The sequence below is a fragment of the Podarcis pityusensis genome (assembly GCF_964106645.2).
Source record: "Podarcis pityusensis genome assembly, chromosome: 6".
NCBI lineage: Eukaryota > Metazoa > Chordata > Lepidosauria > Squamata > Lacertidae > Podarcis > Podarcis pityusensis.
The window spans coordinates 11,067,390-11,094,425 of NC_138030.1; the positions used below are offsets into that span (position 1 = coordinate 11,067,390).

Below are 27,036 nucleotides of genomic sequence, written 5' to 3' on the forward strand. Positions count from 1 at the left end.
AAAAAAAAAAGGTGGGAGGGAGAGGAAAAGAGAGAGGGTGGGGAGGGGAGAGAAGGGGAAAAGGGAAAGGAAGGTGAATCATCCTCATGCAAATTTCTTCTGGCAAGCCACAGAGAGATGTGCAATCAGTCAGAACTCAAGGCTTAGCAGAAGACATTTTCAACAAAGCCGGTACTCAGGCAGGGGGAGCAGGTGAGTTTCACACAGGAGCAGGTGCTACAATGAGCTTCTTGTACAGTTCTGCCTGGGATCACTGTAGCAAGGCAGCCACCAAATGAACAGGCTTAGCCAAGGAACTTTTCAACAAAGGATGGGGGAGCAGGTGGGTTTCAAGCCGGAGTAGACTCTGAAATGAGACACCTGTAAGGCTCTGCTTGGGATGAACAGTGGCGTTGACCTCCAGAGTGAGCTTTACAGAAGGCTGTGCAGAAGAAGTTGCCTTGTCCGATTTACCTATCCATCCCACTATTGTTTATTTTGATTGGCAGCGTCTTTTCGGGATCACAGGCAGAGATCCTTCCCGGATTCCCACATAGAGTGAGTAGGCAGCAGCCTCCAGGCCCTATGCCTTTTAGGGGCCCCGAGACAATAATAATATTGATTTGATCTTGAAAGATAACTACACTCAAGCTTCCTTAGTTCAGTGTGATCCCACTAGAGCACATGAACAAGAAACCTCCAGATACGAAGCTTTCTGCTAGTTAGCGTGTCGCAAGTTCCTGCCGACTCCAGATCCTAGTAGAATATTTGCAAGTAGCCAATAATTTGTGATGAGCCCCCTGAGATTTTGACTGCCTAGGGGCCTGAACAGGGTTTAATCCAACACTGGTCCTTCCTATGATGCCTTCCTGGTCCAGGGTATATCCTGGGAGCTTCTGCATGTAAGTCCTGTTTTCCTCCTTCCAGATGTTGATAAAAACACATGCAAAAGGTTGACAAATTAAAAGAGAACTTGCCTTCCTTCTTTAATGGCATTTCATTTTTTCCTCTTGGCTTTTTAAGACTTCTACTTACTGAGGTTCAGCACCTTAACAGCAGTCTGACTCCACATATTAAGATGTCATCTGGCTTTCCAAAAGCACACTAGACCTACGCCAAATATTCACTATATCCACAGGCACGATTTATTTATAACCTACCCTGTCCTTAGTTAACAACATTTTATCTCAGTCACCGTGGGGAGGTGATGGGGAGAAACAAGCATTTTGGAAATTCCTATGGAACAAAGAAATCTACAGAAATCCCTTCATTATCAGCACTCAATCACACAGCTGACAATTACGAGAACGAGACTAAAAAGAACCCTAAATGACAGCCATTGAAAAATTAAAATACGACACAAAAACAAGTACACAGGGAATAAAGTTTCAACAGAATGATTGATAGTATGGAGAGTTCAACAGCAACAGAGACGGGTTTGTTACATTGCAATGCCTTTTATTATTTTGAAAGGTTTTTAATGAATATGTCGCAACTCGCATTTTCTGAACCAATAGGCTTTTGACTTAATGGATTTAGATCTATACTCCACTGTAATAATAGGGATAGGTTAAGTTAACAGCCCCCTTTCAGCTCATTCAACAACACAGCAAAAACTAATGAATTGGGGTAGCATTCCTAAATTACAGATTAGGGAACGGAAGCTAAGACTACAAACTACAAGAAAGAAGATTCCACCTAAACATTAGGAAGAACTTCCTGACAGTAAGAGCTGTTTGACAGTGGAATTTGCTGCCAAGGAGTGTGGTGGAGTCTCCTTCTTTGGAGGTCTTTAAGCAGAGGCTTGACAACCATATGTCAGGAGTGCTCTGATGGTGTTTCCTGCTTGGCAGGGGGTTGGACTGGATGGCCCTTGTGGTCTCTTCCAACTCTATGATTCTATGATTCTGTGATTCTATGATTCTATGATTCTAAGATACTGGTTTGCTTGAGGACCAGTGGATACATATCCAGATTTTGCAGGCATTGCCTTCTCATTCTGGATTCTTATTTCTCAGAAATGCATGGAATCTGCATGAGTTTTCTCCAACACAAATGTCATTCGCCTTAGTAGCTCATCCATCTTTTCCACAGCACAATACTGATTTCAAAACTAAAGGATGTCAATTTTTTAATTGATTCTTTTTACCTCTTAATGTTTCTTTTTTGAGGTTTTGGGTAAAATCTCAAAGACTAAAGCTTCCTTGCTCCACCCCTCCCCCAAATCCATAAAATCTATAAAAATATGGATTTTAAACCAAAACACTTTAAACACGGAACAAACCTGAGTCCTCCAGATACACCATGTGCCACATACAAGAATTCCCTAAAAAATTGATTAGCAGATCCATGGTTTTCAGCTCTACTAGAAAGAAATTCCCAAAAATAAGTGGTCAGAGAATGATTTGAAGGCACCTAATGTAGCTTTCCTGCTGACACTAAGCATCTGTGTTCTTCATGCTGCCTAGACATACTGGTGTACACGTTACCAGTTTAAAATGTAGCTAGGTCACTCTTTTTCTCAATTTGTATCAAACCTGGTTTGGAAGGGGAAACACACTGACAGGACAGAGGCAGGATAGATGTGGATTGGGGCTAATGTAAGCAGCTGTGGGAGTTAGCTGGATGCAGAGTAAACAGGAGTGTGTACACAACCCCATTTAACAACCATATGCAAACTACTCTTGAATGCCACAGAGCCAAAAGACACATAGCAATATACTTCTCTTGCTGGCAAAATGTTTTTGCAGACCATTGTTGTGAAAAAAAAATGCATACCTTGTTGTGAAATAAAATGCATACATTTTGCAGACCATTGTTGTTTTGCAGACCATTGTTGTGAAAGAAAATGCATACATAGGTTGCTGGTGACTTTTAACCAATAAGCTTAAAAAGAAGGAAATTTTGGTCTCATTCAGTGCTCTCTGTCCACAAATGCAAGGGTGGGGTTTTTTTTTTGCGCTAGTAGATGGTTGAATTTTAATGCTGTGCAACGGAGGAATCCAACGCAGAAGTTGCGGTAGTGGAAACTCATTGTGGAACAGATACAATGCAAAATAGGCAACATTCACACTATACATTTGAAGCGCTACGATACCACTTTAAACAGTCATAGATTCCCCCTGAAGGATTCTGGGTGCTGAAATTTGTTAAGAGAGCTGAGAGTAGTTAGGACACCCTTATTCCCCTCACAGGACTACAACTCCCAGAGTTCCTTGGGAAGAGAATAGACTGTTAAATTACTGTGATGAGAACTGTAGCACTTAATGCAGCCCAAAGTTTCCATTTTTGAAACAAACAAACAAACAAACAAACAAAACCTTACTAGATTGTCCTTAGAAATGGTAGATCCAGATTAAATGAGAGGGGGTGGGGACAATATAGGATGGCATCATGAGGAGGACATGTGTGAAATTTTCATGGAAGTGCTTACGTCGTTGACTTTTGAATAAATAAATAAAAATGCAGCTATTGGAGAGCACGTATTAAGACTTGTGCATCTCATTGTCCAGATCCCTGTATTTCTTTTGTGCTTATGTGTGTGTTTGCGGGGAGGGAGTTATGTCATATCTGATTATAGTAAATCTTCCCCATCTCCTCCATTCCATCTGTCCATAATGTTAACCTACACTTTGAGGAAAGAGCGGTCTACATTGTCTAATGCACCCTTCCCCTCAATTTTAATGGATTTGGTTCTGCCTGCAAAGTCTTAGGGAAAGGGTCTTTTTGAAGGCGGCTGCTATGTATTCATGAACAAGCATAATAGCACAGGTAATGTGCATCTGCAAGTATCAGAGGGTAAGACTCACCCTTTAAAAATAATGGCTACGCTCAGATAGTACTGGCCAGGGAGCGAAATACATAAAGCCTTTTCATGTACAAGAGGCATTGATGGATTTGCAAGATAGTATATCTGTTATTTCTCCCTCCCCCTGAGGACAGCATCTTTTGAAGTAAATAATTCACTTCAAAAAGAGAGAGAGAGAGAGAGAGAGAGAGAGAAGCGGGGGGAAAGCGAGAGTAACATTTATGAAAAATCAGCAATTGTCTAACCCCTTCTTGCCACCTGCACAGCAATTTACCCTTATTTTAGGCATTGCACTTCATCTCAGCCATTCAGTGAGATTTTGCTGTTATGGTTTTGACTGGGGGGGAGGGCAGGAGGGAGAAGAGAAATCGTATTAAATATTCTGAAGGGAAACTAAGCCAGACTGCATACAATTTGAAGGTAATTTGTATTAAATTATGTCTCCTGCTTCGCTGTGTATGGCGGGAGACAATGTACATTGGCAAGAACAGCAGTTGCTCTAAGTTTCTCGGAGGGGTACGGGAAAGGCTTTCTAAGGAACAAAGATTATATATGATCTCAAACGCCAAGGAACCTGCAATGAAGTTGATACTATCTAGAAAGGGCTGCATCTTGATGACATTCCTTTCTCAAAGGGCTGTGTGTTCCTGAGAGTGACCCTATGTCCTACTTTACAGAGGACAGCCTTCTTTTTGAAGGATTGTTCTATCTCAGAGTTTCCCAAACTTGGGTCTCCAGCTGTTTTTGGATTACAACTCCCATCATCCCTAGGGACCAGTGGGAATGGTAGTCTGAAAACAGCTGGAGAGAGACCCAAGTTTGCTTTATCTGAAGGGTTGTCCCAGTCTGGTTGAAAGGCAAAGATCATAAGCAGCGAGGAGAAGGTCTTTGAAATGGTCCACCCATGGTTAGATCTCAACAGCGGACTTAGCAGGCCCTTAAATCACCTAGTCCAAGTCTTCTCTTCTGTGATGAGATGGACTGCATGTCGGATTTGTTTTCAAATTTCCATCTCTATGCACATATTGTATTTTGTATGCATTCTCTTTTGGCATAAGAGGCTACTCTACTCTAGCTAGATTAGACTAAAGGTCTAATTAGTCCAGTATCTTACTTCACAAAGCAGCTAACTAGAAAGCCCACAAGCAGAGCTAGAGGGGAACAGTCATCTCTCAGTGGTGTTTCCCCAGGGATTCATATTCAGTCTCTACCAAAGGCTGGGAAATAAATGGTGCTATCAAATAACTAAAAACTGAAAATTCCAACCTCAGAGAACTGCAGCTACCACAGACGCAAACACAAGCCACCCAAGATCTCTACACAGTTCCTGTTCACTTGCCTAGCAGCTGTTTGTGTGAACTCACCCCACTGAAAAGCACTGTGCCTGAAGTGACGCCAGCGGTTTGTTATCTGAGGTGTTGTGTAGGCATACCTTCCAACATCCTACAGATGAAAATAGGGACATTTCTCACTCCTCCCCAACTGAACCTCCTTGCCCCCCCCCCATTTCCTGTGGTCCCCTCCTGCAGACCTTTTCCACCACAACTACACCAACGGGACACAGCTCACACGCCCTCCATCGCCCTGAGGAAACACCTCAATCCTAATTTATTGTATTCTTTCATAGGTTTACAAAAAGAAACACACACACACACACACACACACACACACACACACACACACACACACTGTGATGGCCTGGGACTCGGGCTCAGACTTGGAACCAGAGGAGACTCAGTCTGCACCAGATCCTTTGCCTCAGGCATCATCTGAAACAAGTCTGGGGCCTGACCCTGAAAAGTTCCAGTCTGCACAGGTTCCCCTGCAACAAACACCAGCTGGGATGAGTCAGGGGCCGGAGCCTGCCCTGGCTCCAGATGCGGGGATTACCTTGTTGCCTTCAGCTGGGCCATCACTTACAGCTGTTCCACTACCGGTTTGGTCAGGGAAGGCTGAGGCGGCCCCTGGGTCTAGTAACCCACCGACGTCTCCCGAGCTGCAGGGACTAAGGTCTGAGAGAAGGAGAGACCTGAGTACTCGCAGGAGGAGTGCTCACCTTCGGGCGAAACAGGGAGGTGAGTCGCCAGGGGATCAGGACCAGCCCCTACCCTGACAAAGATAAAAGGCTGTCGGACCCCGCTCCAGATTGCGGGAGCAACATTGCTGTTGCTAGAGTCTGCCTGAGATCCTGTACCTGTCCTTGCCTGGTATCCTGCCTTGGCTCTGTCGGACTGACTCCTAGCAGAACCTTCGGATTCTGGACCGGTCCTGGACGGCGTTTCACAGGTTACCCCTGGGCCCAGCACGCACACACACTAATTTATAAACTACAAAAGGAGCAATGCTAGACGCAGATGCACAAAGCACTTTTTTAAATTAAAAGAATCAAGACTCCTTGTGCTCTGCTCCCCCTTTCTTCCCACCCTGAATGACCCTGCCCTCTGCCTGCCCCTCAGAGCTGGTGCACCATGTGGGGCTGGGCCTCAGCCATGGCAGCCTCTCCTCTTTCTCACCTGCTTTCCAGCAGCTGCTACGAGCTGCCCAAGGGAGGAGGCTGGCAGCAGTAGCCATAGAGAAGCAACAGGATGGTTCCTCACAGCTGCTGTTGCCACCGCCATCATCATCACTTGGGATAAGCGGTGGCTCATCCTGCTCCCCAAGCTCAGCAGCAGCGGTGCTGGTGGGGGGAAATGGGGACATTCCGGGATCAAATCAGAAGCCGGGATTTCTTTCGAAATTCCAGGACTGTCTCTGGAAAATCAGGACACTTGGAGGGTATGTACGTGTGAAGACTCAGTTCCCAGAAACAATGTGTCTCTGGGCGGCTTCCAGTGCATACAAAAACATAATAAAATGCCGAACGTTAATAATACCAGTCTGATCCAATGCAAAAAAAAAAAAAAAAAAAAAAAGTGTCCCGATAACTTTAAAATAAACAACTTATATCAAATAAAGCAATATTCAGGAATCCATTAGAACAGAATATTAAACAGTAAAATTAAATATCTGCAAATAATAAACAGTTTGCACTTATCAGTTACAATAAAGAATTGCTAAACTGCAATCAGTGAAAGTAATGGCAAGTCACAATGCATAAAATACCTCAAAACGTACAAAACCATGTAAAAGGATCAAATAATCATATAAAATTTATTTTTTAAATATCCTTGAACTCTTCTGATTAACAGGTGATTAACAGGCCAGCTTTTATATGTCTGCCACTAGCTCCAGCTTCAGCATCAATTTCCAGGCCACAATAGGCCTATATTATCAGACTAGTGTCTGGAAGTCCCAGCCCCGACATGTCTGAAGAGCCACATTGCGTCTTCTGCCTAGAAGCCTCTAAGCACAGTCCCCATGCATGCCATAGAGCTGAAGTATGCGTTGGACACATGCTGGCATTTTATAAGTTTAATATGGCTTAAAGCACAGCATCTGTGAAATGGATGATAACTTGCAGCACTTGTACGGTTCAGCATATTCAGAGGTTTGCCAATCTGGTATCTGTCAGGGTTCAAAAGTTAATTAAAAACCAGCAGGCAAGATGTATGTATGTATTTATTCCTCAGCTTTTTTTTTTTTTTTTTACTTTTTACACATTTTCAGGGCAATTCCATCCCTGCAGTACTTAGCCCATTCAACTCCCTTCTTGGCAAATGTAATCTCTTAATAAGTATAATTTCAAATGATCCTGCAGGTTTCATGCCTCCCAAAAAGATACGTGAGGGTTTCGTGTTTACTGTTCCTTTCGCTCATTTTTGTTTTGTTTTTGGAGGGTGTGTGTGTGTGTGTCTGTGTAACGGATCATATTGTCAGAAACAGATATGTGATTTTGATTTGCCCCCTAGGCATCGAGGTAATTTCCCCATGCTATTTGCTCTGTGGGCATCTTCACAACACATTGTGAATGGATTTTGTGATGTCTCTTTGAAAGCGCTGCATGCACAAGACATGTGGAATCAAACTAATGAAGCAACCTCTCTCTCTCTTTCTCTTTCCTCTCTCCCTGGCTCTCAATACTCTTCTCTGACGCTTCCTCAAGCTTATACAAAAGAGGTCTCGGATCGGACACTGACAGACAAATATTAAAAATAGAAAGCTCTTGGAGTTGGTCCGCATGTTCTTGAGATAATGAGGTCTTAAGAAAGACGTGGATGTTCACCTGGAACATTAGATCTGACATCCCTTTTGAGGTGAAAATTGCTAGGCTTTCTGATGACCTGCTTCCTTGCCAGGTACACACAGGGGGAAAGGCTAAGGGCTAAAAGAGGAAGAAAAGAGAGGCAGAGATGAAAGATTTCAGAGAATCGTAGAATTGGGAGGGAACACCAAGTCTATCTAGTCGACCCTGCAATGCAGGAATCTTTGGACAAACTGACAACCCGGAGATTTAAGAGTCTCATGCTCTACTGAAAGAGAGCCTTGCTGTTTTCACATCCCTAAGTATTTTAATTTATCATTTATAATATAAATTTATATTAAATTTATGAAAAAGGGATGCTACCAGAAACGTATTTGTGAGAACAGAAGTTGCTGCTTTATGCAGTGTCAGATCTTTGGTCTGTCTGGCACTAAAACTGCTAGCACGTTTACAAAGCTAAGCACTTAATAGAAACAGCAACATTTTGTGCCTGGGGAAAAGGCATTTCTCCAGTCTAGCGACTGATGGGGAGCTGTGTGCAGAAGGGGCTGTGGTGCAGCTGCTACTGTATCTTCCCAGCAGGTGGGTCAACGTTGCTTATCAGGAGGGAGAGGTGGCAAGGAAGTTCTCACGGTGCATGGAGGTTGGCTCCAATAGTGCATTTCCATGGCATCAACCTCCTTACCATCTACCCCTTCCTCTCTTCCACCTGGGAAACATCAGCACCCTACTTGCAAGGATGCCCTGTATCCAAGGCCAGTCCTTTACTCCTGAGGAGTAATTCATGCCTCAGGAGTCCTTGCCTGTGGTTAGACACTTCACTAGATGGGCCAGGTTTCCATGGCACATTTACAGGGCCACCTTTCTGTCTGGCTGAGGACCTGATCAGCCTTGATGACAGAGGATGAACTCATCTTGGGGGTATGGATGGCTCCTCCTCAGCTTTGCTAGAGGATTGTGACTCTTCTTCCCCTAATTGAGTCTGACCCAGGGTTTGGTGTAAGGCCAAGGCCTCCTGCATGGCTGACTCCACAGGAAGTGAGTGGGCCACACCTAGTTAGTCACTTTTGTCATAATAATAATAATAATAATAATAATAATAATAATAATAATTTATTCTTTATACCCCGCTCATCTGGCTGGGTCTCCCCAGCCACCCTGGGCGGCTTCCAACAAAGTATTAAAATACAGTGGTCTGTTAAACATTAAAAACTTCCCTAAACAGGGCTGCCTTCAGATGTCTATGCCAAATATGGTTGTAGGAGTTGACTTCTCGTGAGTATGGCAAACATTTGAGGAATTCAGTCTTTGTGAATCCCTATGCAAAATGATCTGATCCACCCCCTTGCAGGTCAGAATTTAGCTGCCCACCAAACTCCCCATTTTTCCAAACATGGCAATGTGGTTCTCAGCAGCTTAAAAACACACACACACACACACACACAAACACACACACACACACACAAACACACACACAAACACAGATACACACATGAAAGACCTTTCCATTCTATTTTTGAGAGAAAACTTATATTTAAATTCACATTTTGAGAGAAAACACACATTTATACACATTTTGAAGGGTTTTTTAAAAAAATTGCTGGTGAATACAGAACAGAATGGAATTATGGGTAAAAACGTTCAAAATCAACACAGACCAGAAAGAGACAGGTTCATCCACCCCTATTCCACCTTCCCCTGCTGTGAACACAAATTATGTCTCTTTTCTCCTTAAAAAGAGAGAGAAAAGGGAGGGAAAGTGAGGGGGGAGGAAGAGAGGAAGAAGGAAGGGGGGAGACCTGCATTTTTTGAACTGCTTAGAAATATATATTCATCTGTATTTCGCTGTTGATTATGAAGGAATTGTTTGGCCAAAATCCTAAACGGTTCCAGTGAACAGTAATATTGATGTATGAGCAAACAGTCACAGCAAGAAGGCAAGCAAGCTTCACAGAATTAATTTTAATTATTATGCCTCTGTTATACAATTAGATCTTTTTTGTTCCAACATTATTTCATTTATAAATTTTAATTAAAAAGCCCAACCCTCCACAGCGCTTACATTTATGCAGGTATTAAAAACCCCCCAGTAATAACTATAGATTTCCATATATATCTGCTGTTAAAGGGGAAAGCAAACAATAGAGTCATCTCCTAGACGGTTTTTAATTTCTCAGCAGGAATAAGCACTCTATCATTTGAAAAGTGAAAGATACAAATGGCATAATGTGAGAAGAAAACTGCTTTTGTGCACTTAATATGCTATTTTTACATAAAATAAAAATTTGCTAGTGCACACTGACCTCCCTGACTACTGAAATCTCCTCCCTCTACCCCTGTGGGCACATTTGCATAACAGATATAGTGTTGCCAGCACCATTCATCCAGTGCAACTTACTTTATATTGACAACAACAGAATGTGACTTTCAGGGGAGGGTCATGGGCCTTGCGGGTGCCAGGAAAAGCCTCACTGAACACATGCACATCTCTGGGTGCCACACGGGTGACCAATGCTCTACCAAGTAGGACTTCCACATGCCAAAGTTCTAGATAGGTAGGTTCCCACAAGCACATGTATATTTCTCATGTGAGCTGAACCTCATCTACCTGAATACTTGAGGTAGCAATAAAGAGGAGGGCAAGGGATATGGGTGGTGCTGTGGTCTAAACCACTGAGCCTCTTGGGCTTGCTGATCAGAAGGTCGGCGGTTCCAATCCCCGTGATGGGGTGAGCTCTTGTTGCTCTGTCCCAGCCCCTACCAAACTAACAGTTCGAAAGCACACCAGTGCAAGTAGATAAATAGGTAACGCTGTGGCAGGAAGGTAAATGGCATTTCCGTGCCCTCTGGTTTCCGCCACTGTGTTCCGTTGTGCTAGTAGCAGTTTAGTCATGCTGGCCACATGATCCGGAAAGCTGTCTGTGGACAAACGCCGGCTCCCTAGGCCTGAAAGCGAGATGAGCACCGCAACCCCATAGTCGCCTTTGACTGAACTTAACTGTCCAGGGGTCCTTTACCTTTTACCTAAAGAATATTTGTCTCCGACCAGGGTAATAACCAGTTCATTCCCATGTAGCAGGAACTGATTTCTTAAATGTGTTCAACGTAGGACAAGTTCTCTCTGAGGGGCGCGTGGGGCAGAATTTCCATTCTGTTGTTGTTGTTGTTGTTGTTGTTGTTAATAATAATAGAATTTATATGCTGCCCTATACCTGGAGGTCTCAAGGCAGTTCACAGTTTGCATTTAATGGCAGGCCAACCAGATTCACACATTTTGAAACAACCACAGCCTTCCTTTGAAACTGGAACTCCCTTATTTATTTGTTTTTCAAAAAAGAAAAGGAAAAAGAAAAGAACCCACAGAGTAGGGCCATGGGCGGCTCGGGCTCAGCCTGCTCTGTATGCCAGGGCTGCTGCCAGCCCAAGCTGGAGAAAGAGGCGCAAGGGCGAGGGTAATCTGCATGCTGCAGCCGCTGTCACTTTAAATAGTCAGAGCTCCCTCCCCCAAAGAATTCTGGGAGCTGTAAAACGTGATGAGAGTTGTTAGGAGACTCTTGTTGCCCCCGCAGAGCTGCAGAGCTGCCTGGGAAGAGGGATTGATTGTGAAACCCCTCTGGGAATTGTATCTCTGTGATGGGAATAGGAGTCTCCCAGCAACGCTCAGCACCCTTAACAAACCACAGCTCCCAGAATTCTTTGGGGGAAGCCATGATTGTTTAAAGTGGTATGACACCACTTTAGATATATGGTTTGAATGTGACCTTGGACTCACCAGGGTCAGCCTTCCTCAACCTCAAGAGTTTTTGGTCTCCATTCCCATCAGCCCCAGACATCACAGCTGCGTTGTCTGGGGCCGTGCAGAGCTGCAGTCCCAAAACATCTGGCTGCATCAGGTTGCACTGTGCCTAAGTTTAGATCGGGAGCAGGGGCTTCTCTTCGGCTTTGCAAACTGCTGAGCATATTGATGGCGGAGGAAATAATGGCAGCTTGGGAATTGGATTTTTACATATGCTCCTAAATTTACAGCATATACAAAACTAACTCACATTTGCACATGTATGGAGATTGGCATCCACTTTTCAACCAATAGTGCTCTCCTATCCACACACACCCTGCCCCCATCCCCGATGCAACTAATTTATGGAGGTTTGTACTTTGGGATGCTACATTATTCCAGGCCTGTGCCAAATCTCTCAGAGCTCAATAGCCAGCCTGCCGACTTAAATTAAAGGATTCATCAAGCCCCCTTTTTATTCATCCACAATCTGAATGTGCCCATTATTTTGCACTGCCTCCTTTCCCGCCGCTGCCCTTTTCCCCCCTCTCCAGTTCAGTTCAGCTTGAATTTCATTACAGCTTTTCTTCCCCCCATCTCTTTGTAGGTCCGCATTCATCACATTTGTTCTGAATGGGAAAGTCTCCCTATCTGCGGGGAATGTTGACAACAGATTGTTTCACAATTAATTGAAAAGCAAAACCTGGACATTCTCAATCACCTGCTGATGGGAATTCCTTGGTACAACCTCAGTAAATCAACGGTGCGTAGCTGCGGAGAGGAAAGGCAGCTCCGAGTGAACAGCCAGCCGTCGCTCCAACCATATGAATGCACAGTGAAAATCAGGGCTTAGGTGGGAGTAGAGAGCCTTCGGAAGAAAGATCCCTCTCCTCCACCAAAGCTTGAGTGTGACCAAGGAGATGTCATTTGGCCTGGCGGAGACAGCTCAGCAGGGTTGCCAACTTTTCTGTGAGTTTTGCTCTTATGCATTTAACATCAAACCCAAGGATAGCTATTACACACGGGCAAAAAAGAAAGACACAGAGGTTTGCATATGCTAAGGTAAAGGTAAAGGGACCCCTTACCATTAGGCCCAGTCGTGGATGACTCTGGGGTTGCGGCGCTCATCTCGCTTTATTGGCTGAGGGAGCCGGCGTACAGCTTCCAGGTCATGTGGCCAGCATGGCTAAGCTGCTTCTGGCGAACCAGAGCAGCGCATGGAAACGCCGTTTATCTTCCCGCTGGAGTGGTGCCTATTTATCTACTTGCACTTTGACGTGCTTTCGAAATGCTAGGTGGGCAGGAGCAGGGACCGAACAACGGGAGCTCACCCTGCCACGGGGATTCAAAACGCCGACCTTCTGATCGGCAAGTCCTAGGCTCTGTGGTTTAGACCACTGTGCCACCTGCGTCCCTGGATGCTAAGGTACAAACGCACATTTAGAAGCAACAGCTACAATTTAAACAGAAATACAATACATAGAGGGGGAAACCAAGTGTTCTGTGCTAGTGACAGAGTATATGCTACCACTGCCAGGGGTGTGTGGGTGGGGAAACACCCGCCCCCCGAGAGGGGCAGGATGTGGAGGGAGCCCGTGGTGGGAGCACCAGGCTAGCCCCCACTGCTGCTTCAAGGGCACCTTGCAAAGCAGCATGGGGAGCACCTCCTCTTCTCTCCTTCTCTCTGCCCTCAGGTCAGACCTGACCCAGGAATGGAGCTATGGCCGACTGGCTTTGTTGGGCCCTTGTGCGAGGGAGCTGACTCCCTTGCACATTGGAGTCAGGCCCCGGAGGCTCAGTCCGGCCGCGGCTTCCCTCCCCATGGCCTTGATGAGATAGCCTGCTGTGGGGGTACCTGAACACACACCCTCAAAAAAAATTGCCCATGGGTCATGCCCCCCCCAAGCTATTCCACTCTTCCTTGTGCCATCCATCTCAGTTGGCTGTTTAGGTGCTGACTGTGGCTGTGCCCCTCCTGATCTCCTGCTGGAAGATATGACTGAGTTGTGAATGCCATAAAGCCCAATATGAGACTTAGAACTTAAACTACTTCAGATAAGCTTGAGATTCCTGCATCGCAGGGGGTTGGACTAGATAACCCTTGGAATCCCTTCCAACTCTACGATTCTATAGTCTCAGAGGCAGCTTCTTCTAGATCAGCGGCTCTCAACCTGTGGGTCCCCAGATGTCATTGGACTCCCATCATCCCTGAGCTCTGGCCTTGCTAGCTAGGGGTGATGGGAGTTGTAGTTCAACAACATCTGGGGACCCACAGGTTGAGAAAGGCTGTTCTAGATGAACCTTACTGTGTGATAAGATCTAGGAGGAAGGCTGGCTCAGAGTATCACTGTTACATAGGTTCAGCTGACAGCAAAGAGAAGAATATTTTGTCTGTAATGGCCCCCAAAGCTAAGGAATAATTGTACTGACAAGGTTTAGTAAGCAACCTCCAATTTAGCAAGTTCTGAGTTGAATTAGAGCAAGGGGGTTGCAAAAAAGCATCCTTCTCTCGTTTACACCTCTTTCACACCCCTTTAAAAAGAGGCAAAATGTTTGCAAAGGTATATGTCTCTTGCAGCGCCAGCCCAAAGTGTCTTAATGCCTACAGTGAAGGACAATATGATAGTGTCTCCTAATTCCATGCACAGAAGCTAACTGAATTGGCAGCTTCCTCATGGTTACAGGATGATATTATGCATCATATAACAGAAAAACATGGCTGGGGGCTCATAAGGAGCTGGTATTACTGCCCCAAGCATCTCCAGCCCAAGGCGGTTGCCTCACTCTGCCTTATGTTAGGGCAAACCCTGAGTCGCTTGTCTGACTGTGAAATAACCTCCAAGCGTGACAGCAACTTGCCCCATGGTGTACCGTGACCTTGTACTAAAGACCCAGGAATACACGCGTTCATTAGGTCAATGCATGCACATGAATCTGTGTACACATGTAGGCAAGGACATTAAAAAACCCCAGCAACCTTGCTGACACTCTTTCACCGCAAATTAGTTGCATCCTCCTGACATTCAGCAGAAGGCAGATGAGGATGCCCATCTCATAATACGGTCTGGATGGTTGACATTCACAGTTGGCTATGCATCGAAATGCAATGGTGTTGAGCTGCATTGAATGCCTTTTAATGGGATGCACATTCAGTGATCCTTCAAGTGCACATTCCCATCACCATCTTGTGCAACTAGAGCAGGACCAAGTTATGGAGATCTTGCCCTGCAGTGCTGGTGGGCAACAAAATGGCCAGTACAGTCTAGCAAGGCAAGGAGTGCTGGCTCAATAGCCTTAGCAACTGGAACAATTTCCCTCTGCCACCCATTCACAGTGAGGGCAGTGAGAGTGAGCTCTGCTCGTCCTCCCTATCATCAGGACAAATGTGATTGGCTACCTGGTGAATGTCACCACCACATTCATCCTGTGATCACTGATTGGTTGGAATCACAGTGGAAGAGAAAGAAACTCTAATATCATTATATTAGGACTTCAGACAGGCATGAGGGGGAAAACCTAAAGGTTTGGCCTTTTACTGCTGAGGAAATTGCTATGGTTGAAGAAGATTTTAAAAGGACCTTCTTTACCCCACAAAACCCTCAGAAATGCTCTTTTTCTTTTTAACTTTCCCAAAGGTATTCAAAACCCATCTCATCAGGACAAAATTTGGATACTGATACTAATGCTGGCTAGTTGCAAGTTTCCAGGGCGGCGGCGGCGGGGGGGGGGTCTGTGTCTACATTCTTTTGTATGTTGAAGATTTTGTGGGCATCGTGAAAATCAGTGCATCTAAGGAAGTGATTAAAAAAAACAAAACAAAACTATGTTGCCTCTACGCCCCAATTCAGATGTTGACTAACAATACGGAAATGTCTCCTTCTGTTCTGTGCAAAACGGTTTATTAAAACAAGAGTCAATATCATCCTATATATTAAAACATCACGCCAAGTGTCAGAATAGTAACGGATCTGTCAAGCTTCCCCATTACAAAGCCCTATTTCAAGCCATAAAAATCCCCCTTGGGCCGAAAATTGGCATACAAGCAAACTTGAAAGGAAGCCATTCTGTGGGGTTTGAATCATAAGAGTGCAAAGAAAATTGATTTAAAATGTTTGAGAGACTTTTTGTGCTCATATAGCTGTCAAAAAATGAGCTACACGCTTTAACATCCCCCCACCCGGGGGGAGGGAATGCTAGCTTTTGTTTTGTTTTTGATTTTTTTTAAGTCCCCACTGAAAAAGTCAAAATACAGATAGGGGGAAATGGTCAGACTGAAGAATCAGGGAAGATCAGCTGTAAATGGTCGGGATAGCTCAGTTGATTAGAGGATGGTGCTGGTAACACCAAGGCTGCAGGCCTGTACGGGATATCTGCATATTTCTCCATTGCAGGGGGTTGGACTAGATGATCCTCAGGATCCCTTCCAACTCAACGATTCTATAATTCTATGAAGAACATAAGAATACCCCTGCTGGATTAGGCCAAAGGACCATCTAGTCCAGCATCCTGTTTTCACAGTGGCCAATCAAATGTCTCTAGGAAGTGTTAAATCTCCAGGAACATAAGGAGTGATGTCTGCTGTCTACAGAGAAGTGATGTGATGTTTGCCAGGAGGTCTTTGCTCTATCTGTGTCAGCGGAAGCAGACTCAAAATCTTGTCGTTCTGGGGAGTTACCTTCTTAGGCTGGGGTGTTAAGAGGCCAGAAGAGGAGTTCAAGTCTATCTCCTACAAGGCAGCATCAGTTCCCCCGCCGTCTCTAGGAAGCTCACCAGAAGGACAAGAGCACAACAGTGCTCTCCCTCCCCACCTCTGAAACCGCAGGACACCTACGTGGTTTGGGTTCCCCAGCAGCAACCATATGCCACTGGTTGGACCCAATTTAGGGAACAGATGGGGAGTTTGGGGCCAAACTGAAACTGGAAAATGGTGGGTTGTCCTTCCAGACTAAGGAGCGCCTTCAATGCTACGTGTTGCACCACTGCGTCTCAACTAGGATGCTTAGAGCAGGGCAGGCTCTTTCTTAACCAAAGTCAATGTGGGGTGGCACACTGGATTGACACCACAGCATATGGGGAAGGGGATGTTACCCTTTCTCCCTTCTTCTGCTTCCACCATCTCCTGGTGGCCCTGGGCATCTCCAGGTGTGTTCTCTGTCTGAAAGCCACTGAGAGCCACTGTCAGTCAGTGCAAGCAATACTGCGCTGGATGGACCAGTGGTTGGACTAAGTATAAGGCATCTTCCCATATTCTTCTGCTATATTCTCCAGATACGTTATTTAGTTACTTAAAATTTCAGGTTTAGGAGCAAACAGTAGTGTCGGGAAGGGGTGATTTTTTGCTGGGGGGGAGACCAGAATGGGAAAGAAAGAGCAATCCCCTCCCTGCATGCCATAGTCCTACACATTCCCCCATCATGACCAAGCTCCACAATTTGGGGGCCATTACAGAGAAGGCCCTCCTGCAACTCAGAGGGAGATGGCACTGTAAGAGCCTCTCCTGGAGATTGAAACATCTTGACTGGCACGTGGGGGGGGTGCACTCTTGTGGGTATTGGGGGGGAGAGCGGTTTAGGGCTTAAAAACACAAAGTTGGGTAGCTTGAATTAGGCTCAGAACAAAATAAGCAACCAGTATAGCAGGATGGACATTGTGCTTGTCAAAAGGCAGTGAAGGCCATCAACTTGGATGCTTTAAAAGAGTAGAAAAATCAATGGGGCAGGGTTTCCCAAACTTGAGACTTCAGCTGCTTTTGGACAAAATTCCCATCATCCCTGACCACTGGTCCCGCTAGCTAGGGATGATAGGAGTTGTAGTCCAAAACAGCTGGAAACCCAAATTTGGGAAACACTGCTTTAGAGAATATGGCTATTAATGGCTACTAACCCAGATGGTGCTGTGGGTTAAACCACAGAGCCTAGGACTTGCTGATCAGAAGGTCGGTGGTTTGAATCCCCGTGACGGGGTGAGCTCCCGTTGCTCGGTCCCAGCTCCTGCCAACCTAGCAGTTCGAAACCACGCAAAGTGCAAGTAGATAAATAGGTACCGCTCTGGCGGGAAGCTAAACTGCATTTCCGTGCGATGCTCTGGTTCACCAGAAGCGGCTTAGTCATGCTGGCCACATGACCCGGAAGCTGTCTGCGGACAAATGCCGGCTCCCTCGGCCAATAAAGTGAGATGAGTGCCGCAACCCCAGAGTTGGCCACAACTGGACCTAATGGTCAGGGGCCCCTTTACCTTTACCTTTAACCCAGATGGTTATGTTCTACCTCTACAGTCAGATGTGGCATGTTTCTGAATATCAGTTGCTGGTGGGCAGATTTTTGTTGCTTTCAGGTCCTGCTTGCATGCTTTCTATAGGCATTGGGTTGGCCACTGTAAGAAACAGGATGCTGGTCAATCTAGGCCATTGGTGTGATCCAGCAGGCACTTATTATGTAAGGTCAACATCAACCCAATGCCTACAGCCTCTCATTTCTCACCTCTCTTTATGCTATGATATTAAACCAAGGCTCTCCAAGTAAGAACGGGTTTCAGACATAACTAACTTGAAGAACTCTATTAATTTGAACTAGGATTAAAGTATGTATACATCAAACTTCAGCTGCAAGATGGATACATTTGTGTTGGTGTAAAATCTGTACGTGAGCAAGGTCATATGCCGTAGGGAACAGGAGCTATTGGAGTTCAAAGCCTGATTGTTCAAGGGCACTTAGAAATAAGATATCTGAGTTGTTTAAGGCAACCAAAGTATCAAATAATGTTGAGTGCCATATGAACATCAACTCATTCCGGGGCAATAAAGTGGACCTTTGGGAAATAAATAAACTGGTTAATTTATCACACAAAGAAGCGCTCTGGGTATTATCCAGTGTAATTTTCACACTGGTGAAGAGGATCATAAAACAAAAAGTGATTCAAACAACCCTTTGCGGCGTTTGGTTCATTTCCCTTCACCTTGCAGAAATCAATACAAACTTTTGATTTACCTTGAATCTGCTCTCTCTCTCCAATGCACCTTGTGTGCATAACTCAAACATTCAAAAGCTTCGCATCTCTACAGAAGGCAAGGTAGGTGTTTGTGGCACTCCTTCCTAGCACGGCACACAGAGCGAAAAAAGCACTTATGTTTACTCGTATTAATTTGAGTGCTGGTATTACCAGACAAGAAAAGATTATATTTGTGCTCTTTGTTTGCTTCTAATTTCTTTCAGTATTGAAAAGCGATTACCAAACCAAAAAAAGTAAAAAAGAAAAATCTCTTTGCAGTATGAATGCAAACAAGAGGTCAAGAAAGAGACAGAAAAAGCTCGTTGCACAGATGTGCTAGATTTTCTTCGTTGTCCCAATTTGCATTCTCCAACTGGAAATCAAGCAGGGCTTGGAAGCTTGGCTGTATTAATTGCAGTATTGCTAAGTCATTCTGATAAGGGCACTTGGAGGGTATATGAGAGATGCCTCACTAGTGTTTTGGTAGCTGGACTATGGAATCTAAGAAGATAAGAACATAAGAAGAGCCTGCTGGATCAGTCCAATGGCCCATCTAGTGTCGCATCCTGTTCTCAGAGTGGCCACCCAGATGCCTGTGGCAAACCCGCAAGCATGGGCTGAACATAAGGGCATCCTCCTCTTCTGTGGTTTCCAGCAACTGGTATTCAGAAGAATTACTGCGTCCAACCATGGACAAATAATCTAAGACAAATCTTTTCACTGGATGCTGCTGATTTGAAACCAACATGTGCTATTGACATTGTCAGAGTTTGTATAGTTTGATAGCTTGCTATCCAAAATGTCAGGAGTCCAGTCCCCGGCTGATAACACAGTGAACGTAGTTAATTTAAAAGGATGACTTATTGTCAAAACAAACAGATCACTCCGGACGACTCTAACACAGCCTCCGCCATCATCAATCATGATGACCCTTCTGAAAAATGCTTCTGGCAAGACCAGAAGCAACTGAACTTTTGCTTCATATGTCTTTTGTTTTGCTTCCTATCTTGCAGCCCTCCCATTAGTCAAGACCTCGGTCTGAGGGGGTTAGCTCCCTCCTCTTCCCCATTCTCTGAGAGGCTGTCTCTTAACTCTTTTCCACCTGTTTGTGCTTCCTGCAAGTGTTGACTGCGTTCCCGTTCACTCTCTGCCATTCCCTTATCAGCTGGCATTCCAAGGAGTGGGGGATTTGGCACTAGGCAATGCTCATCCTGCATGGCAGTTAACCCTCTCTGTTCCTGACTGCTTTCTTCAATTGGCAGCAACCCTTCCGTGGAAGCTGGCTGCAAACTTTCCCTGGAAACTGGCTCATTCATGACACAAAGTAACTCATAATCAGAGTATGCTCACTAAAATTGATAAACTGAAGTTACTTACATCTTCTGATTTCACTGTGTCTGCTCTAAGATTGGATATTGCAGGTATCAGCCATACTTTCCTCATTCTTCCCCTAACCTTGAGCTACAAGCCAAGCCACTCCTCCAATTCCTAGTTGTTGCTGTGGCATCACCAGTGGCAGGCAGGCAAGGAAGTCTTTCTCAATTTCTTTGGAGTTTGGACATGTTGTTTTCAAGGTGACCATCATCATCATCATCATTTATTTATACCCCGCCCATCTGGCTGGGCTTCCCCAGCCACTCTGGGCGGCTTCCAAAAAAATATTAAAATACTGTAATACATTAAACATTAAAAGCTTCCCTAAACAGGGCCGCCTTCAGATGTCTTCTAAAAGTCTGGTAGTTGTTATTCTCTTTGACATCTGGTGGGAGGGCGTGCCACAGGGAGGGCGCCACTACCGAGAAGGGGAAATCTCACTTTCCAGGGTCCCTGGAGCATAAGATACTGCTGTAGCCATGTTTCAAATGCCATGAAGGAAAAGGGGAAAGATATCTCTACGACCATAGCAGCAGCCAGAGAAGTGCATTTACAAACTCATGGAGAGAAGACTGGAGTTTCAGACTCCATCAAACTTTGGATCACGTCATAGTGAACATGATGAAATCTGAATAAGCATTGGGATTAATCAAATAAAATCAAATAAAAACCACTCAATTTGCTGAAACCAATCCTGTTCTGAATTGGGCGTGTGGGGTGTTCATCACCTATCACTGAGTGTCCTAAAATCCATTACTGCATTAAGATGGCAAAGCCACATCTGTCAGAAATCAGACAAAAGTTTCACAGACAGCAAATTATGTGCTTCATCCACCTCCCAAAGTTCAAAGACTTGAGGTTGGGGAAAACATTTGTCCTAAAAATTCAAGTTCTTTTTCATTACGCTGAAAGACTACCTGTGAAGAGTCTTGGTCAATTAGCATAATTAGCATAATCTAATATAATCAATGTCATTTGAAATTTATGTTGTTTTTTAATGTTATACAGTGAACTTTACCAATGAACTGGATGCTCTGTTATTTCCAGAGGGGAAATGGTGTATGTGTTAACCATCACTTTAAAATATGCCAACATTATAAATGTGTACATTTCACTACTCAGGAGCAGGTGGAAGGAGAGAGAAAGAGGACGAGACCCACAAAGTTTATAGCTGTTAAAACTGCAGAAATATCACACATCCTACAAGCTAAGCTGCTGCTTTTCCCGAGAGCTGTCAAACAACCATTACATGGTGGGTTTAATTAAGGAAAATAAATGATAAACTATTCCAAATTTCAGAATATATTTCTCGCTTGAAAACTCTAAAATAACAACAGTATGTGTTTGTGTGCTCATGCACTTGTGTGTTTATGGGAAAAGCGAAAACACAAAATTAATCATCTTCAACTTGGAAAGAAAAGATGAGCAGCACCGTATCTATCTGACAGCCAACATCTGTAATGATTATGAACTGGCTTATTAATTACCAATACTGTGATGAGACCCAAGGCGCCATCGATCCGCTGCATCCAGAAAGTTCGCTTGCAGAAGGAATGAATCTTAAGGTGCTTAACTGTTGCACCTGCAGACATTTAATTATTACGCAAGGTAAATCATTGCAAGAACAACATTTAATTTCGGAATAAATGATATTTATTGAAAGATTTTTTTTTTAAAAGTTACAAAAGAAAACAAAGTAGAAAAAGAGAGAAACAAGCCACTTCCAACCATACAAATACACAAAATAAGAGAGAAAAAAACAAAAATACACCACAAAAATTTAAAAACATTTAAAAACAAATCCATTATTCTCAACTCCTCAACTGTCATTACCCTCTTTCCTTGACCTCCTCCTCCTCCCCTTCCTTGTGTCCTGGTTGTTAATTGTCACAGCAAATCCTTTCCATATTTCATAATATTCTGTCATTACATTACCTTAAACTATTTTAATCTTATCTTACTATAAAAAACCTTGGAACTTAAAACTTAAATCTTATTTTTACCAACTTCTCATAACCATAATATTCTTACATAATTCTTTAAACATTTTTACTAAACCCAAATAATTTCATTCCAACATTCTTCTAACATTCATCAATTTTATAAAACAGTCCTAGTAATGAAAAAAAGAAATAAAAACAAATCCAATCTTCATCCAGCGTCCCTTCCTCCTGGTCCCGGGTTTGTCAGTCCTTATTATCCCATCGATCTGGCGCATTAACCTGGTGACCTTATATCCGAGGCCCTTAAGTCTCTTCCATGTCCCTTCCGCAGCTCTTCTTCATATTTGTAACTGTATTTTCCCTTGTCTCCTGCTCGTTTCACTCGTGGGAACTCCAGCTTAGCAATATTTTTGACCCTTCTCGACAGATCAGCCCCTTTTCCATAATCGACACTAAATTCCATGTGGTATTTAAAAACATGTTTCAAAAACCCTCCAAAATTAAGAGCCCCCACAATCCCAAACATCTCACGGCCCATTGCCAGACTTGAAAAGTCCAAACATCCCTGCATAGGAGGGTCTATCCAACCCCCCATTTCCAAACCAAACCAAACTTTTTCTTTCCAAATCTGGCTTTTTCCAAGTTCATTTGTCAAATCCAAAAGCTCATATTCCTGTTGGGCCTGTTCTGTCAGGGCACACTCCTGATTTAATTCCTGGGTGGGCTCCACATATTTTCCCACTGCCTGTTCAAAATTTCCCACTGCCTGTTCAAAATTTCTAATCGAATCAGCCATCAAATTCGTCTTCTCATGTAGCTGTTCCAGTAGGGCATTTGTTTTATAGAAAGCACACAACAGAGCTTCTGAATACATTGTCCTGCAAGGTCAGATGTCTATTCCCACGATTGTAATCTGTAACAGCTGCCAGCTCCCAGGAGTTGGTTACAGTTTCACAGTCTCCCTCCAGGGGGAAAACTTCTATTTGATCTTTCTTTTAAAGACAAGTCTAGCAACAGAGTTTCCTTTTTTCAGATATTTTGTCAATATTTGTTCCGTTAAGGTGCGAAAGGAAACAATGCAATCACTATGTTCCTCTTCTTTTAGCTATCTGTCAAAAGCGTTTATCTCTGGTCAATGAGCTTCAAACGTCAGCCCTGACACCCTGCTCCAGGATCAGGACGGTGGAAAGTTACTTTACTTTAAACTCACTTCTGCAGGTTTAAACAGTCCAAAAAAGATCCCCCTTCTTCTCCTGCTGCCGAAGGGGGGTTCAACAATTTTAAATGATGAAAGCCAATCCTTTAGAGGCGATTTTCTGAGCTCTAGTTTACGTTGTCTTTGCTTTATTCTGTCTACAAAGAAACGGAAGGCTGACTTCCTGTTTAGACCTTCCCGTTTCAATACCAAATTGAAGTAAATTTTTAAGTCCAATTCCTTTCTGCTCACAGGTCCTTATTTAAAGTCCAATTGTTCAAAGTTTAAGTACTCACGGGTGCTTATTTTAGAAGCCAAATTGTCCCAGGAAAAAGGCAGCGCTCTCCGGCAACGGCTGTGCGGCTTCGCTCCACGGAAATAGCAGTTGACTCACAGCACCGCGCCGCTTCCCCCTCTTCGCTTCGGAGCCCGTTAGTGGGTTCCTTTGCGGGTTGGGGGGGCGCTAAGGGTGCCCACTGAGTCCCATGGTCACAGGCTTCATCCGCCTGTGATTTTTAAAAGGGTCCCCGCTTTGCCGTAGTGGAAAAGACCCGTTTCGCGTGGAGCTAGTCCCTCCAGTTCAGAGGGAGTCCGCCATTGCCAATGGCACCACCCCGGAAGTAAGAACATTTAATTTCAGGGCTAGTTTATTTACTCGAAAACCACTGGGCATCCCAACACAAAGCCCACTAGTTCTTACAACCCCATTATCTATTAATAAACCAAATTTCCTAAGGAAGAGTGAACTTCAGAACTAACCATGACCTCAGATGCCACATGTTTCTGTTTAATGTTCCCAATGCTGCCATTTATAAGCTGTGTTATGGGCTAGAAATGAATGGTGAGGGTTGTGGTTTAGAGGGAAAGTTCATGCTGCAATAAGGCAGTGATGATGGTGATGACATGTGGTACCCAACCAGGGCATCCTTTAAGCACAAGGATTTCCACTTGAGCAATGGTACTTGACCCTCTCCTCCCATCAAATGTGCCTCGCACCTAGAGATCTGAACTCCTGGGGGGAGGGATAGGAAAAATCCCACCTCCCCCAAACCCAATCAAACCACATCTCCCCCTGTTTTTCCCTTGAAGCTTTTTTTTGCCTCCCCCCGAAAAAAACTGAAGAGCATAAAGGCTAGTGAAATATTTTCTTTTAGAATGATGAACAATTTTTTTAAGGCCAGGTCTTCATATATCTACTCCCCATTAAATGATTTCTAAAACTGTGTAACAGGAAGACATGACTGAATAACTCCTCGAAAGATTCCATCAACGGTGTCTCTGAAAAAAAATTACACATCACTTGGGAAGACAGGTGAACTAATACCAGTGTACTGGAAGAAGCAAAGATAAGTAATGAGTCTTCAACATCAACTTCGTTGGACTGGTCATGTTGTTCGGTTGCCTGATTATCATCTTCCAAAGCAACTACTCTATTCCAAACTTAAAAATGGAAAGCGTAATGCTGGTGGTCAACAAAAGAGGTTCAAAGACTCTCTCAAGGCAAATATTTAAAAATGTAGTATAAACACCGACAACTGGGAAGCTCTGGCCTGCGAGTTCTCCAATTGGAGAACAGCCTTTACCAAAGGTGTCATGGGCTTTGAAGACACACGAACTCAGGACGCAAGGGAGAAACGTGCTAAGAGGAAGGCAAGCTTGGCAAATCCACATCGTGATCAATTACCACCCAGAAACCAATTTCCCCACTGTGGAAGGACGTGTGGATCCAGAATTGGCCTCCACAGTCACTTACGGACTCGTTGTTAAAACCGTGTTTATGGAAGACAATCTTACTCTGCTATGAGTGATCACCAAGGAAGAAGATAGATGATAGATGATAGATAGATAGCTAGATATAGATAGATAGATAGATAGATAGATAGATAGATAGATAGATAGATAGATGATAGATATAAATGATATAGCTATAGCTATTGATATAGATGGCATGAGGATTTCTCCTTTGAGGAAGGGGAACACACAGATCAGGCTTCACTCTTCTCTGTGGCTGTGCACCAGAGCTTTCCATGTTGGTGACACACTTTTTAGACATGTATCATTTCGCGACACAGTAATTCAGTTTTACTAGCAAACTGGAAGTTAAACTAACCCCTTTCCAGCCCAAGAGGAACACGGGGAGCATTCGCGCAACACACCTACACACTGCAGCCGACACACTAACGTGTCATGACACACCGTTTGGAAAGCTCTGCATTATACCTTTACATCACAACTGAAGCATATTTCCCCTGTCAAAGAATTGTGGGGACTGCAGTTTGTTAAGCATTTCTGGGAAATGAAATTTTGTAAGGGATAAACTGCAGTTCCCATGATTTGTTGAGGAGGAAAATGTGCTTTGACTGTGCTTTAAAGGTATATTCTCTCATTCTTTCTCTTGTTTAGGAATGGGCAAATCTGCCAGTTTTAGGTTCTTTCAGCTTCTCTTTTTTCTTTTTGCAGTTCTACATTTAAAAAGAGAGACATCATGAAAATTCATCGTTTCAGTGCAAATTTCTCATAACATGCATATGCTTGTATATACTTTTGCCTGGTAGCTTGGCAAAGCAATTTCCATCAATTTAATGTATTTTTGTTATTTTCTCCTATACATGCATTTTAATGCACACTTTACTATGGTATATGAATTTTTGTATGTGCAATATGACTGGGGAACAGCACCTTGCGAAATTTTGAGAAGTGAGGATTTCATAGGATGCCTGTGCTTCAGCTCTTGTGCCATTTTGAAAACTGAAAATTCACCAGGTTCTCCTTTACACGCAGCCTGAATCAAATTCCCCCCAATCTCTCCTCTCTTTAGACAGAAATTAATCTCAGTGAAGGAAACAGTAACATTTCAAATAGTCTCGCTCTCTCAGGTGTCTCGGGACTGTCTCTTTTTATAGACTAACACAGCTGCTCTGCTAGAACACATCCCATAGGAATTATGATCTATACCGCTATGTATTTTGCATTCAAGGAATGATACAGAAACCGAAGGAGAGAGTGACGGCAGGGCATTGAACACAATGGGTTGTTTCAGGTCATCCAAGTTCCATTTCGGCGTTGCAAACGCTTAAGCGAAAGCTGGCGCTGATCCTGTTTGAAACCCTTTCTGTTCCTTCCACAGACAATGTTGTGTGAAACATGTAAAAAGCTCAGAAACAAACACACATTTGTTACGCAGCAAGCTCTGAAGATCTCGTGCTGAATGCTTTGTAGATTATTCTTCAGTGTTTTTGGGAGGAAGCCAACACACACACACACACACACACACACACAAAACACATCAAAAACCCTGAACTGAACACCAGAGATAAATAGCACCAAAAATCTGTTTATATTTCCAATCCATCCACCCTTTGCAGACGAAGCTCTGGGAGTCTCTTGTCAGTGATAGTACCATGTGTATGCATGAATCCATGATATACAAAGACACATCTTATGCATTATGAAGACACAATTTCTGTGCCATTTCGGCATCATTCGTATGCTACAGGAAACTCTTGTTCTTTGCAATCAGAGGCCCTGGTAAAAACGATACCACTGTGCCATGTTTAATTAACAGAAAGTTAGCTTATGGAGTATTTAATGCCACACCCTTTGGTTAGGCCGCATTTGCACTATGCCTTTAAAGCCGTATCACACCACTTTGGCTTTCTACAAAGAATCCTGGGAATTGTAGTGTTTTTTAAGGGTGCCACTCTCCTCAGAGAGCTACAATTCCCAGTGTGATTTTACAATCAATCTTCTCTTCCCAGGGAACTCTAAGAACTGCACTTCTCTGACGGGAATACAGGTCTCTTAACACCTTTGAGCACCCCTAACAAACAACAG

General features: G+C 43.9%; 1 protein-coding gene and 1 long non-coding RNA gene across 8 annotated transcripts in view; one reads left to right on the plus strand and one right to left on the minus strand.

The window, feature by feature from the left end:
- Positions 1 to 27,036, minus strand: part of CDH4 (cadherin 4) — a 792,566-nt gene that overhangs the window by 401,865 nt on the left and 363,665 nt on the right. The window lies entirely within an intron of this gene.
- LOC308480311 lies at positions 11,690 to 15,479 on the plus strand. The gene is made up of 3 exons (XR_013988023.1): positions 11,690 to 11,821; positions 12,311 to 12,672; positions 15,339 to 15,479. It is a non-coding gene; the product is annotated as an uncharacterized lncRNA (long non-coding RNA).